At 30.5% G+C, this 16,410-nt stretch overlaps 1 non-coding gene across 1 annotated transcript; it reads right to left on the bottom strand.

The window, feature by feature from the left end:
• Window positions 1-10,773: 10,773 nt before the first annotated feature.
• TRNAS-CGA (transfer RNA serine (anticodon CGA)) lies at window positions 10,774-10,855 on the bottom strand. The gene has a single exon. It is a non-coding gene; the product is annotated as a tRNA-Ser (tRNA).
• Between the last annotated feature and the right edge of the window lie 5,555 nt (window positions 10,856-16,410).

Here is a 16,410-nt window from a genome sequence, read left to right as displayed (position 1 = left end):
AAGAAACTTTAAAAAATGCATCACTGCCATATCGTCACAATGGAATATCAAGTATTATTCGTCCATGGCTAATAGAGAAAGAAATTATTAAATTACGCATGTTCATTAAATAATGTAAGTTAGTAAATAATGTATAGAGAGGCTATATGGATTATATAGCTTCTCCCAACATTAATAGCCTAGCGTTTGCACTAGTTCATCACCAGCACATTACAAGTTTAACGGAAGTTTAAATTGGAAAATTTGTCCGAAATTAACTTACCGAATTGCTTCGTGTCGTATTAAGTTAATGATTTTTAGAATACTTTTTTAGATGTGAGTAAAATTATTAAATAATCTTATATCACGAATTTGAAATAAATAAATAAAAATATCTGTTCTTGATAGTCTTTCAAATCTTGCAGTGTTAGAAATTTAAAAAAAAAGATAGATAAACAGAGTTAGCTAAAGAAATTTTTAAACTCTATTAAAATGCAAGTGAACATGACAACTACAGAATTATAAAACACTGACCAAGTAGCTATATTTGAAGACATATGCCCCTATTGCACCAAAGCTAGTATGAAGCGCACATACATCATTTGTGTGCCTATTTATTTTTAAAGAAAGATTACATTCTTCGTTAGATTTTTCTTAGTTTCTCTAAGCAATTAAGGAACGAAATAAGTTGCTCCAAAAAAGGGCTTAAGAACTTCAAGAAAAAGAATTCATAATAAAAACAAAGAGTCTGTTACAAGGGGTAGTATTTTTTTTTGTGCTTCTAGACCTTACGTCCCTAAAAAATAATAACTGCTCTTCTTAAACTTTTTCCTGAAGACTTCTTTTTAGTTTAATGACAACCGTCAAGCAGAAACTATTCTTCGATTTGCTTTGAGTAAAAAAAAAAAACTTTACGAACATTTCGAAATAAATAATATTTTGATTCAATGCGTGAATATTTCTGAAATACCTGCAACAGAAGTATTTTTAAATATATATTACTCAATAGTTTCAGTTTGTTTAAACTTGTGCTAAAATAAATTAGAACATATATTAGTTATCTTGATAACAATAAAATCGTGATTCAATTCGTTTGCTGGGTAAAAAGATATTGCTTAAAAACGCTGCAAAAACAATGATTTTTTTATTTTTTTAAAAATATTTCACGTACTAATACTCACTTAATAGAATAATTCACAATAATTGCATAACAAATCTACTATGTTTTGATATCGTTACTTATACTGCCAAACTGAACTATGTATAAATTTTAAAAAAAATGTTTTTGTTAAATGATGACAAATTAAATGTTTACCTTAAATTAGCAATAAAAATTGCACTAAAAAAACAGCTTCAAAATGTACTTTACGCAAAATAAAAAAAAAACATTATAATAATAGTCATTCATAGCTTACTGCAGCTCTTGAGACAAACACGCATAAGTGACAAATTTCAGCATAAAATCTCTTTATTTAGCAAAATTCTCAGTTACGAAAAATTAAAATCAAACGAATGTAGTAAAATAATTGCTCTTCATTACTTAATAAGTGCTTTCTTAAACTTAGCCCCGAATTTAATAAGTGTACTTAATAAGTGTCTTCTTAAACTCGTCCCTGAAGACTTCGTTTCAGTTTTATGACAACAGTGGAACAAAAACTAATTTTCGGTTTCTTTTGATTCTTAATGTAAGAAATATTTTGAAACAAATGATTCTGAGGCATGAGTGATTTTTAAATATCTTCACTTAAATAATTTTCTAAATATGCTTTACTCATTAGTTTGAGTAAATTCTCACTAAAGTAGATTTAAACATATTTATGACAATTAAACAATGGAAATTATTGTGAGTAAATATTTATTTAAACCATAAAATGGTCATTTAATACCTCAGCGTAGTAAAAGAGACAGATCGTTAGAACATAGGGAAAAAGAAACATGAGCTTTTTCTTTCATGAAACTTCGTCAGAAACCAGTTGACCCATTCATAGTAATAGCACTACAAACATGCTGTGCTTTGAAATCATTATTTAGAATAAATTGAACAAAGTCTTAAGTTCAAAGTATTACCAAGTAGTCTGAAAATGGGCCTTAAATTGCAAAGTAAGCTAAAGAGAACAGAAATGTGCAATTTGCTGCGTTCTGAATAGGAAACTAATTCATTTTCTCCAAGTTTCGTAACAAGTTGCTAATCTATATCAACAGATAGCGCAGAAAATTATAAAAACAATATTTAGTGCTGCGTGTCTGACTATTCCAATAGAAACATTTGTATGATGCCTATTACAACGGCGGATGCCTATTAATTTTATAGTAATAAGTGTGGGATGAACAACTTATGAAGCTACGGAGTTATTTGCATCTGGGTACATACTTTAGCCGAGCGGGCAAATCTGTCAATCTCATGACCGACTGAACCCAGGGATAAAACCACAATATTTCCTCCATTCCTTTGATACATAAAGAGCCCCACAGAGCTGTTTAACCTAACAAAATCTAGTATTTCCAATCTCTCAAGATAAATGGCATCTGTTGCGGGTTCACATAAGCGATATTTTATAAGAAATCAATAAATATTTTATTTGTAATAAATTAGCTTTGAAATCTGGCAATATAATAAAAAAATGCAAGAAATAGAAAAAAACAATCGATAAGTATAAAAGAAAACGATGTCTTTAAGTAGTTATTCTTCCTATGTGTCATTATATGTATAAAATGTCTTCGTCCTATAAATAAATGTGCTCTTGACTCAAACAACTTGTTTTCTTCTTCTTGTGAGTCGTCGCTCAATATGGCTCATAAAATTCAAAGTTCGACTTCGCAACAGCATCACTAGACAAACTGATTCGGACACATCTCACTGTTCACTTAAAAAAATACAATTCAACTGAAAAGTAACTAGAATGTCCATTACCTAATGAAAAGTCATACCAAGAATAATAATGTCACTCCAATCTTCGGTTAAATTTCATTTTTACGGTTTTGAAATCATGCTAGTTCTAAATGGCTACAAAACCGTATTGTATATGTTTCGAATCCGTAAAAGTGTCCCTTGATAAAGTTCCAAACCCTAAGTAGTAGCAATCGTAAGTAAAGTTCCTAGTAAGAAATATTCCTAACCGTATACTTTATGGGTAATTGGATGGACAGACAGTTGCCGGATATTCAACAGTAATTTCGGAATAAAAATTCTAAAAGTAAGAAAACATATATTAAAAATTACTTTTATGTAACTTTATCAGCTCTTCCTTTGTTATAACCGTAGTGGTTTAAACATATCATGCTACACTGAACTTGTTACGAATAAGAGGATGCCGTATAAACCTTCTGCTGCAATTATTTTACATGTATGAAGCAACATTTTTATATTAGCTTTAACTTTCAGGTAAAAATTTAGCTAGCAATTTTTTTTGTTGCTTTATTGTCCCTGCACTATAGTATTAACTGTCAGCAAAGTTGAAAATCTATTGTGATTATTTTTCATTTAATTAATATATGTGCTTCCTGTATTTTTTTCTCCTTTATCTTTTTAAATTTTATTTTGAAGTTAAGCCTACTTTTTTTACTCACAACACCATACTATTAATTATTGGCAAATTTGAAAATCGGAACTGTATCCCAGTATTTTTGGCATTAAGACTGATAGACTTAACAACATATTGTCGCGAAAATTACCAGTTTTACTTTATTTTGCCTAATTTTTTCATCAAAAAATACATTTAAGAAAAATGAAGCAACTGAGCTAACAGTTATTAAATCTATTCAACTATTCTAAACATAAGTGCTTTAAAAATTCCAACGTTTTCTGAGCTGTAACAATAATAAAAAAGTATAAATCGAAATAAAACATTTTTAGACATTTTGCTACCATTGATTAAATAATTCATTTTTCATATCAGACGTTACTAAAATACATAAATAACTCTTTAAAAATAAACAGACTGAAGAATAAATGTCCGCGACTTAAAATGTTTAAATCCTCATAAATATAAACCAATTTATTCCAAACCAACTTGAACTCTTATACGCATACTGCTGAAAAGAAATCAGAAAAAAATCTCCAACGTCTCCAAAATGTACGTATTCACCAAAAAATAAAATACGAAAAAATGCGTTCTTCTATTTCTTATATTGTCTTGACAGCACGAAGATATTCGCTCGGAGTATACTGTATTGTTACTTCCATTTTTGACAGAATGACATCTTAAAAGCATGACTACGAGATGTAATGGGAATGACCATTTTACCCCTAAGCACAACCATTTTCCCATTGTTTTCTGTTTTGTTACTTTAGCACTTCTATAGTGTAGAGAAAATGCTGTTTGTCTCTTGAAACGGAAGTACTTTAGGCCATAATCCAAAATCTGATGGTTGTCAGACACTTTCTGATGCTCTCAATGGAAAATGTTACTAGTTTTATAAAGTATCTTGAAACTATAATAATCTTTTCAGAAAGTTTTCACTGAGAATGAATCTTCGAATCATCAGCTACTGATAAGACAATCAATTGTCAGACTTAAATGCTGGGTGATTTGTAATGACCACTTATGATATAGAAGAGAGTGGCCTAGTGTTGATATCTTAAATAACATTTTTATTTAATGGTAAGATTTCCTCTGTGAGGTATCGTAGATTTGTTACATTGGATGTACAATTGAAAGTTCTTAAGTTGCAAAAGTAACTTTTGCATTTTCTCTTCACTCTTTTATTAACATATTTTATTTTCTGAATGTCAACAAAAGATGATAAAATGTTATAAATTATAACGATCTTAGCTATTTTGATATTCAATTTTGATCTGCATACTTTCAATTAATTAGCTTTAGATTTAAACAAACGCATATCTTTGTGGAGATAGTGTATACAGATGATGGTAGGTTCAGTATGAACTTGTCCATGCTTGTTCTACTTTTGGAGTTTTTATGTCCCAACATTTTAGAAAGTTTTATGTCATTTATTTTGAAAATTAGAATGATTTTGCAGACCTATATTATATACCTTTACTAATAGTGATTTGAATCAAAAGTAAAGAAAAAATTTACATGAAACCTTAAATTAAACTGATTTTGAAAAAACAAATTAAAAGGAGATCTTATATTAAGTTTCTTAAAAGGATGTAATATACACTATCTACCAATAAGCATTTGGACACGTGTGATTGAAAAGAAAAACAAACTTTTTTCAGAATCAATAGTTGGTAGAGCCGCCACGAGAGGCAATTACAGCGTGAACCCTCCGGGGCATACTTTCCACAAGTCATTGTATGACGGCTAGGGTTATTTTCTACCACTCGGCTTGGAGAAGACATGTAAGTTCCTTCACCGATTTTGAACGGGTAGTACACCCCTTAATTCTTCGATCAAACACGTCCTAGAGGTTCTCGATAGGGTTCAGGTCTGGGCTTTGGACAGGCAAGACCATTCGATTAACCCCATTGGCACCATACCAAACCTTTGTGACCCTCGCAACATGATAGCTGGCATTGTCGTCATCAGGTCGTCATGGAAGTAACAAGGGTTCACCCCGTAAAACTGCCACAACGTAGGAGGCATATTGTCACCCAAAATAGTGCAATAGGCATCTTGCATGGGACTGATGCCGATGTTGTTCCCTACACGATATATACCGGCGGAGGGCGTGACATATCTCAGGAATGCAGATATAGTCATTTGCATAGGTGTCCGAATATTTATTGGTAGATAGTGTATATGCATTAAAGAAGAAAATAATTTTTTTAGTATATATTTATATTTTGCTATACATTAAACAAAACCGAACATCAGCGAACTGTCATCTGTTTTGCGGGTTGCTGGGATCCAGTGAGAAGTCATGCACTCCATGTGTTGTCCTTTTGGGCCATTCCCTCATCTATAGTTATTAGTATAGTTAGTTTATAGTATAGTTAAAGACTATAGTTATTAAAATTGAGTCAACTTAAAATTTGCTTCATTCTTACAAATAAAACAAATTGAATAATGATTTTTAGAAGTATTGATTTAAGTTTAAAATTTCTCTCTTAGTATTCTGAAAATACTCTATTACAAAAGAGTATTTTATAGAAATATGAAAATATTTATACTTCAATTAAGCTTAGATTGAAATTAATTTTATTTTGGCTTTAAATATACTTTTCTAAGTCGTAATAAGCGACTGCTTAATAAGTTATCAAGTTTATCCACTGAAGCCCTCTGTAGTGTATTTATTTATTTGTATGCTAGTGTGGGCAAAAACAACTTTTTTTTTAAGAATTGTGTGAAAACTAAGGAAACTTAGTTATTCCAAAAATAAACCGGAAGGCACGTAAATGCCCAAATTATTATTACAAAAATATTTCATGAGTTAAAAATTATAATAAATATGCCTTTTTTTGTTTTTACAAATTTGTAAAAAATGTTCACTGTAACCCTTTTTCCGCTATATTTTTAGAATCCTTGTCAAAAATGACGTAAAACAGTGCATCCAGTAGGGATTATTTAAACAAGCAAAAAGTAAAAACGCTATATCAAAGTCTAATAAACTACGACTGAAGAAAATGGGAGGGGAATGAGAGAAGAAAATTGCTGGAAAACAGGATAACTATTATGGTGATTATTAAAAAATACCTTCAAGTTACACTAGGCAATCAAACTGTTTTTGGTTTTACCATTCATGCTTGAATAACAGAAATTCGCACAGCTATTTTTTTCATGCCATGCAACTGCACCCTCATATTTTTAAAACTTACATAAACGCTAATCTTTTTTAGCATGAAATTTAATTGTTTTCTTTTTTGTCAAAATTGGGTATAACTAGTTTATCTGAGCAATATTTCCTGATTTTTAAATTAAATAAAAATGAAAGCTCGGCTAAATTCTTATTTTTAGTTTTGTCTTGCTTCGTTCACAATATTTATACTGTAACTTACTAACAATTCAGTATTTTCTCCATTTTATTATTGTTGCGAGGCATCTTTAAATGGATTGAAATTGCATTGTAAACTGAAGAGAATTGAAAAAGTGTAAGCTAAAGAACAATCAGTTTTTTTTAATTATTATTTAGCTTCTAATTTGTTTACTATAATTTTATAGAGTATTGCGATGTAGGTTATAACTATAATTATAATAAATGTACCAAAAGAAATTGGAATACAAATATTTTACCAGGGCATCAATTTAAATATTTTAAAAAAACCAAAAGCTCAATTAAATTTTTGGTTTTGTTTTGTTTATTTCACATGAAAGAGAAAGCAATGAAATGGTGCTAACTAAATTACCGATTCCCTATTTTATCTTTTTTATTTGATTAATTTTTAAATAGATTTAAATTACATTGGAAATTAAAGGAATTTTAAAAGTAGTAGTTAAAAAATGATACATTTGTTTTATTCTTCAGTTTCTAATTTGTTTAATTATATTTTGAATTTCGTTTTCTACCATTTTTCCAAGTATTGTCATGATTTCTGTAATTATGACTGTACCTAATATATGAATTGAATTGCTTACTTTCTTTTCTTAACATAATAAAATAAATTTTCTTAATATCAGTCCCGTAATATAAGTACATTGAAAGTTTGAGAAATTTATAGTTTCCATAGTTTATTTACCATATATCTGTTACTATATATCTTAGTGATTGCTCAAACTATAAGCATCCATCTACTGCTTGAGCATCGTTTCAAGAAGCGATCATTTTAAAATACAAGTAAATCACTCAAGCTTAAATGTGGGAAATAGTTTCAAAACCAACCATAAATCCAATAACAATAAATAGATTCGGAAAGAGCACCTTATCTACAGCGTTATTGCTCTTAGTTTTCCTGCCTATACGAAAACAAATTTACCCCCACTTTTTTAATCCATAACACCTATGAAAGAGGCATTAATAAATGCCAATAAACTTATTGCTTAAGTCGGTCTGTGTATTTTTCATCACCCTGTCCCATCCGACTAAAATAGCTGTCCATCCGGCAATTCTAAGCTGAGAGGTCCTTCGAACATTCTAGAAGGAAAAGGAGAAAATTCCATTTAATCAATTAGATTACCTGCCAAGTACGGAAACACCCTTCCCTCCTACCCTTTCAAAATATCTTTCAGGAATTTTATGGCCTCTCCGGAGAAGAAATAGTTTATTGAAATCCCGGAGAACGCAGTTTCGATACTTAGAAGAGAAGCAGTGAAACAGGTAGCGGATAGAAGTGTAAGCTAGAAGCATTTCCTTTTATAGGTTTTTCTTGAATTCTTAGGATATATATTTCCTCTTCTGGTTATTCTTTATGATCCTCTAAAACTATAATAAATTATATCGTCTGCGGAAACCTGCAGTCTGTCGTTTCTTATTAAAATTACAATGTAACAGAATTACTTCAAAAGTTTTATTGAGACATGTAACATGTAATAACTTATCAATCAAGAATGCTACAGACTTAAGCTACATTATCTCTCGTTATCATGTTTGTTTTGTCAATACTTGGAGCTTCCAGAGATGATTTATTGAAATTTACCTTTTTCGTGGCATCAATTAATAATCAATGCTTAAAGCCGTAGAAGTGTAAGCTAAAAGCTTTTTTCTTTTTATATGCTTCTTTTTCTGAATTCTTAAGATATATTCTTCGCATTAATATATATTTATCTAAATGCACAGTGATTTTAATTTATTTATGTATACAAACAAAATAAAGTTTTATCATCGGTTAATCTGAAGCAACAACATTACAAACATTACAAACACAACAACATTACAAAGACAACATTAATGATGCTTAGTTTATAGCTCTAATCAAAGAAATTGCTTATTGCACGTTCTGTAATACCCATTTTTTTTAAAATTCCGAATGCCAGATTATCTGAATGATCAAAGTGATCGTAGTAGCATAGGTGAACTGCATCATCAAATTTGTATTTCTAAAGTTATGTGAAACCACGTGTTTGTTTTGCTTACAGTTATGGTTTCAAAACGATAGTTGCTACAAAACTAAACAATTTAAAATCAACGTTAGTTGCTATAAAGCAAAATTAATAGAGAAATAAGGAAGGGTATGGAGAAGAAGCGTAAAGAAGCGTAAAAAACGTTAATATTATTACTCCGAGGAGAAGCGTAAAAAAATGCCAATAATATTATTGGCACCAATGTTAATTAATTTTCGTAATAGTTGCTAATTGAAGTAATAAAAAATCTATGTATTAAAAAGAAAGATTAATGGAGAAACGATACTAATTCGTTTAAGAAAACCTAAAAAATCGACAAGTTATTATTGCCGTTAATGATGTTTAATTAATTTTGTTAATAGGTACTAATTGAATTGAAAAAAATTAATAAGCTGTGTACTAAAAAATAAATTAATGGAAAACATGTACTTAGTAGTTATGATACTTATGTGTAACAAGACGCCATACTATTATTGATATCAACAATGCTTAATTTTGGTAATAAGCACAACCGGCATTATGAAAATTGGTGCAATTTTAATGGATACCAAATATACCATTATATTGATACAAAGTACTTTATAAATAAATTTCGTGCTTATTGAAGTGGCCCCAATACTGTGCCTTTTTATGGTTTATTTTGAGGAAATAGGTTTCTTATGGCCCTTCGAAATATAATAACAGGAAAAAAATTGTTTGATTGATGTAAATTTTAGATATGAGTTTGCCAGATGATACTGAACACAGTTCATCTTTATATTGATGGGTTGAACTACTAAATACGCGTTCTGTCTTATCTAATAACGTAAACAAATTGGGAAGGGCAAAAAATAACAATAATTAAAAATACATATACTTGATCATGGATTTTCGGATAGTTGTGTGTTTTGGTTCAAAAGAAATATTTTGAAGTAGGATTTTGAACATTTTTTTTTTGTTGTACTTTTGTATTTGTATTCTCTTTTTCTCTCTTCCTGGACTTCTTGCCACACCTTTGGGGGTATAGAGAGTGCAAATTTTAGACATCTGTTGTGCTCTCTCGATAGAAAAGGTTTTGCGTTTGTATGACTTCCGAAGGTAGTACCCCTTGATGACGTCAGCTTCGGGTGTCATTAATATATTTTCAATTATTTTTATTGTTTTCTTCCTTAAAGCTTTCTATTGGTTTCAATTTTTCTATGGAATTTTCGCTGCTTTGGGTTACTTTCCTTTAGAATTCTAGTTTTTAATTGTCTTATACATGATTAATGATTTCTTGTCTCATTATTGGTATTATTTATAATTTGTGTCGGTATTTGTATTTTAGTTTTGCGCATGATTTTTTATTGTCGTTCAACACTGATTTATTGATTCGTTTTTTCTCACCCCGTACGAAGAACGGGTATTCAACTAGTAATGTATATAATAATGATGCTTGAATAGGCCTGTTATAATAATAGCATTATTTTAAATTTCAAAGGTTTTTCAAACTTCATTTTTTTTTTTTTTTGACTAATGTAAAGCTTCAAACCACTTTATAAAAAAAATGAAGGATTTATGTAATGGTTAACTCCGAATTGACACATCAGTGATTGCTCAATATATAGAATAGAATATGCAAAGTTTTAAATAAAAAAAAATTTAAATTTCAGCACAACTGTTTGTTTGATTGATTTGAAAAATTAAATATTTTTTTCCTATTTCTTGAAAGCAGGGGTAGAAAAAAATTTGATTAAAATTAAAACATGAAATATATTTAAAGAAGAAATTTTTTTTAAAATTTGTAATGTTGCACTAAATTAAAAAAGAAAGAGAGGAAGATAAAAATATATTCATGTAGGTAAAAAAAAATGTAATAAAGAGGAAGTGTTACTTAAGTCACATCAAGTATTCATTTACTCATGTATCATTTACTCGCAGTCGGCAGGATTCGAACCTGCGCGGGATGATCCCAATGAATTTCGAGTCCATCGCCTTAACCACTCGGCCACAACTGCTTGCAAATAAGCTTTTCAAATAAATAAAATTAATTGAAAAAAAAAATTCTCACATAATAAGAAATATTTCATTCTTTGATGACTATTATTTTAAAATCAGTGTTGTTGAATAACTGATACATACTTTTTTCGCGTTGTTCATCTTCGTATTTTTGAAAATTTATTCCCGATCCAGAGGACAAAGGAACTCCTAGTTCAAGCTTTATAACATACTCGCCTTCATGAAGGGCTTTTTGAGTGAAGAGTGAAACTAACTTGCATTTGTTTCACATAGAGAAGGAATTAGAATTTGTGTCATGTGGAGAAAAGAGCGTTTTATTTCTTCCTTTTTCGAGCAAACCCATAGAAAAGTTGTTGTTTTAAAATATTTTTTTAAATTTTTTTATTACCTTGTTGAAAATAGGTGGATCACATAATCGCTAGAACAAATCTTCATTGTTGAGCTATATAAACTCTCTCTTTTAGCGATTTTAAATTTAGATTGATTTTCAAATAACAAAATATTAAAAAAAAATTCCTACCTATATTTTAGAAAATTATTTAAATAATAATTAAATATATTTAATAATTGCCAAAAACCGCACATATTACACTTGTAATTGATTATTTGAACTGACAATGATCCTTAATTAAAATATCTATTTTAAGACTGCTTTTTTAAAACTCAGAAATTCCTAAAAAGAGTAGAAATTGATTATATTTACTTTATACTTATTGTTTATTTTCAATAAAAATAATAAAAACAATCAAGTTTAATTTTTTAATGGTTGTTGCATTAAAAAGTAGAAAACGTTACTAAACCTATTTTTTTGTCATTAAAATCTGTAGGATCGAGCTATTTCTTTTTGTTGTTTTTCTTGGATCGGAATTAATCATTTTTTAGTTTCCTTATAATGAACGAAAGGAACTCCCAATATGAAGTTGCAAAATGCATAAAGACTTTAAACAACTGAACTCTACTAACTATTTATGGGTTTAGCAAAAAAGGGTGATTTTCAAAAACATGAAAAATAATAACAATAATGAAAGTTCAATTATTTCTGATGTACTGATTGAAGTGTATAAGAAAAAAGCACATTCTAGCTACGGAAAACTGACCACTTTGTATGGATAATACAGTAATAATAATTAAAATATTGTGTTAGAGTTTGTATTATTCTTCATATTTTTCATTTTAAAGCATTAATGATTAGTAATTACGAACGATATAATTTTTTGAGTCTTTGCCTGCTTTCTTCGAGCTTTGACAACTGAGTGACGGCTAGAGAAAACTCTTCCCATGATCCACCTACTATTCTGAAAATATTGAACATGTGCGTTAGTAAAAAATAAGGGAATAAGAGGCGAAACATGGCATTCCATAATAAAATTTCTCATATTTATTTTATTTTTTTTAAATATTCGGATGCGTGTGATATTCAAAAATGACAATAAATATACGTGTTGTTAAATTAAAACCAAAATTATTTGTAATTTTAAAATGAAGGAAAAAAAAGTTTCTTTAAAATACTTCTACAGCAAGGGATAAAAAATAACTAGTGACCTGACAGCAATGAGAAACTCAAGCTTATAAAAAACCGATAACAGTGAAGCTATTGATTAAAGTTAGGTTGAAATTTCTCACATTATTTTTTCGATCATTAGATATTGTTACATCTATCGAATGTGAGAAAAATGATTATTTTATCTATGAACTTCCAAAACACCCTATAAACCAAGTTTATCGACTCTAAATGGCTTTAATCTTGACATGTTTATGTAAACGAAGCAAAATTGATGATGAAAATGGTCGGTGGATAAGATTCGCTGGATTTTCTTCCACTTTAATGTAACTAAGCTAAAAAAATTAGACTTATTATTACGAAAAAACACTTTAGTTTGGAATAAAATTCAGAATAGTAAGAATAAGACTAAATTCTATCTTATTTTGGGGGATTCTGGCAGATATGCCCACTATTTACTTTCAATAATTGAAGATCACAGTAAACGAAAGTTCTAAATGAATTCGTGAAAATTAGCTTGAAAGCTTATAAATTGTCAAAAATAAGAAAGAATAATAATGCTTGCCTACATTTTTTGCTCGCAAGCTATCAGTTATCAAAAACTTTAAATCCCCAACATTCATTAAAATTGTTCGCGTAAAGGCTTTCATGCTCTTGATGTTTATATTTTCTCCAATATGATGAGTTCCGCCTACTGTTTGCTTGTTGTTGCTCATTCCACTATCGAAACAGTCACTGTCCCTCAACAACTTCCCTAGTAACAATTTTACATTAGCACCAGTTAGGCTCAAAATCGGCAAATATGGATCCCATAAGAACATGCATCGAGGGACCTATATTGGGATGTCTGGATTTTTCAATATTCGTCCGAGAATGACTTTCAATATTGGAACAAGATTTATTTCTATCTAAGACCAATATTTAAAAATCTAGACATCCCAATGTTTACTCAACTTTATAAATTTATAAAGGACCTACATAGAAAATGATATATTGGTCCATTATTGAAAGTTATTCTAGGACCAATAATAAAAAATCTAGACATCCCAATGTTTACCCAACATTTTAAGTCAAGGGTCCTACATAGAAAATAATATTAGTCCATTATTGAAAGCCATTCTAGGACCAATGCAAAATGTAGCTACACCCCAATATTGGTTTGCAGATTGTTGTTTGAGGCACGCGTGTTCAGATCACGCCCATGTGGGGGCTAGGCTAAAGGGCCCCGTTGTATGTCTGATCTAGACTACGTAGCAACAGCACGAGGGGGTCAATGTCGCAGTCACAAATTGCAAGTCAATTGTTCACTGTATTCCATCTATCAAAGTACGCTTGTTCCTATCGAGGTAGGTGTTTCTGTCGTGATACACGTGTTCAGATCACGTACGAAAGTCACCTTCGTAGAGTGTTTGTTGAAACAAGTCTGCCTGCGACCAGCCTTTGTGGGGCTAAGTTATTGGCAATGTCAACCATCAGGAGGTAACTCTATTCAGAATCAAGTTAACGAATCTTATTTACTAGCGAACTGGAATTTAAAAGTTATAGTGGTAGTTACGCTACAGGCTCTATATCATAAGCCTACAAGGGTCCTATATAGAAATTGATATTAGTCCTATGTTCAAAACCATTCGAGGACCAATATTAAAAAATTCAGACATCCCAATAGTGGCCTTATATTTGAAACCTATAAAGGTTCTACATAAAAAAAAAAAATATATTTTTGCCAGAATATAAAACCATTCTAGGACCTATTATTACAAAACTTATACACCTCAATCTCGGTCCGATATCGAAAGCCATTCTAAGACCATTGTCTGGAAATATATAAGACCATTATAGACTTGTAATTAAGGACCAATTTCGTATTTACATCTATTGAACCTAGAGAGAATTAAGATATTTTAATAATATCCATTTCTACGAGTATATCGAGTTCCTTAATAAGTGATTTACTATACAAACAAATCTACCTATAACAGATTTTTCTTTTTTGCTCATGAGACATTTTTGTTTATTTCACAACAGTCCAAGTACAATATAGACATTCATCTTTTGAAAAGAAATATTTTTTCTTTGTTTGTCTATTAAACTTCTGATAGTTCATATAAAATTTTGGTAAAAGTGTACAGGATTGAAAGAAAATTTTTGTTTAGGATTATTTATTATGAAATAAGAAAACCACAGCGTAAATGCTTTGTCTTAAAACTCTCAGCTGATCCAAATATCTTGAAAATTAATTAATTAATAGAACAATTAAACACACATATTTTAAAAAGAAAAAATAGCTTTTACACATTATACGGCTTTCGGGGGTAATACGGTGCTATTTGGAGTAAAAAATTAAGCGATGAAAGGGGCCTTAAAAATTTTTTTCTTTTTCTTCATACTGCAGGATGTTAAAAAATATATCGAGAAAAACGTCCTATTTATTATTTACTTTTTAGGTTTGATTTAACGGCTGGAAAATATTGGGTTAATCAGCCAATTTTAAATTGGGTCTACATTGGATGAATAACGTCTTTAAAATATCGGGTGAATCGTACAATTTTATATATAGCCTATATTGGTTGAAAAAAGGCTATAAAATATCGGGTCAATCTTACAATTTTAAGCAGAGTTTATATTGGTTAAATAACTGTTATAAAACATCGGTTGAGTCGGACACTTCCACATCGACCGACAAAGGCTGAATGGTGGCTATAAAATATCGGGTGAACTTAACAAATCTGTATAGGGCCGACATTGGCAAAATAAGGGCAATAAAATATCGGATCAATTGGACAATTCTATATAGGGTAAATTTTGGCTGAATAGTGGCTATAAAATATCAGATGAATTCCATGTATGGCATATATTGGTTAAGTGAGGGCTCTAAAATATCGGGTCAATTGGACAATTTTAGATAGGATCTATATTGGCTAAATAACGGTTATAAAATATCGGATGAACTTAACAAATCTGTATAGGGGCGATATTGGGAAAATATGGGAAATTAGATATCTGGCTAATTTAGAAATTTTATATTTGGTAAACATCGGCTGAATAGTGGCTATGAAATATCGGGTGAATCGAACATTTCTATATCGGTTCAATATTGGCCCTTTAAAACCTTGTTTAGCCAAGATTGGTGAATATTGGCACAATGAGTTCCCAAGTTACTTTGCTCGTAGGGTTCTTTTAATGAGATTTCCGAAACTTAATTGAATGTTGTATTGTAAAAAGGAATGTTGTAATGTTAAATATGTCTAAAACAAGATCTTTCGCAGAGAAATCACAATTTTCAATTATTTTTAAGACAGTTTCTCTTTCTCAATATATATATGTATGAATGTTCAAATTTTGCACTTCATCACTAACTATTATTATGTGTCACGTCAATTGGTCAGAGCGACGAATTAAATGCTTATTTAGCCTTAGAAGACAATGCAAGCGTTTTGTCTCAGTTAATGGATGTATTTCATCGAAAGAGATCATAGAAAAATGGAATCAGGATCAATGGTTGAATGCTCTCTTCACTGATGAGTACCACTTAATCCTGACCACTACGATGTAATTTCACGTGGAGCGAATCAGGAGCCCGCAACCAATCCTTTAATACCCGAGGTTTGCTGATCTGGGCAGGAATAATGCTGGATTCCCGCATATCTCTCTACGTCTTTGATAGAAGTACTGTGACTGGTGTGAAGCATAGGGATGAGGTCTTGTAGCCCTATGTTCGCCTTTTCAAGGGTGCAGTGGGTCCTGATTTCATTTCAATGAATGACAACGCGGCACCACATAGAACACTTCTGGTCAACAATTTCCTGAAAAAATTAAGATATTCACTGGATGGATCGGCCAGTTAGATCTCCAGACCTCAACCCTACAGAACATGCCTGGGACGCTTTTGAAAAGGCAATTGTAACACGTAACCCTCGAGAACCACCTGGTGTCTGAAAGCAGTGTTACTGAACAAGTGGGACAAACTGCCACATGAACTCATAACAGCCTTATTTGCAGTATGAAACCTAAGTGTAAGGCATGTATATCAGTACAAGAGGGATGACTCCACCC

The sequence above is a fragment of the Parasteatoda tepidariorum genome, chromosome 1 (genome assembly GCF_043381705.1).
Source record: "Parasteatoda tepidariorum isolate YZ-2023 chromosome 1, CAS_Ptep_4.0, whole genome shotgun sequence".
Classification (NCBI taxonomy): domain Eukaryota; kingdom Metazoa; phylum Arthropoda; class Arachnida; order Araneae; family Theridiidae; genus Parasteatoda; species Parasteatoda tepidariorum.
The sequence above is the reverse complement of the archived record's forward strand: the minus strand, read 5'-3'. Positions and strand labels throughout refer to the sequence as shown.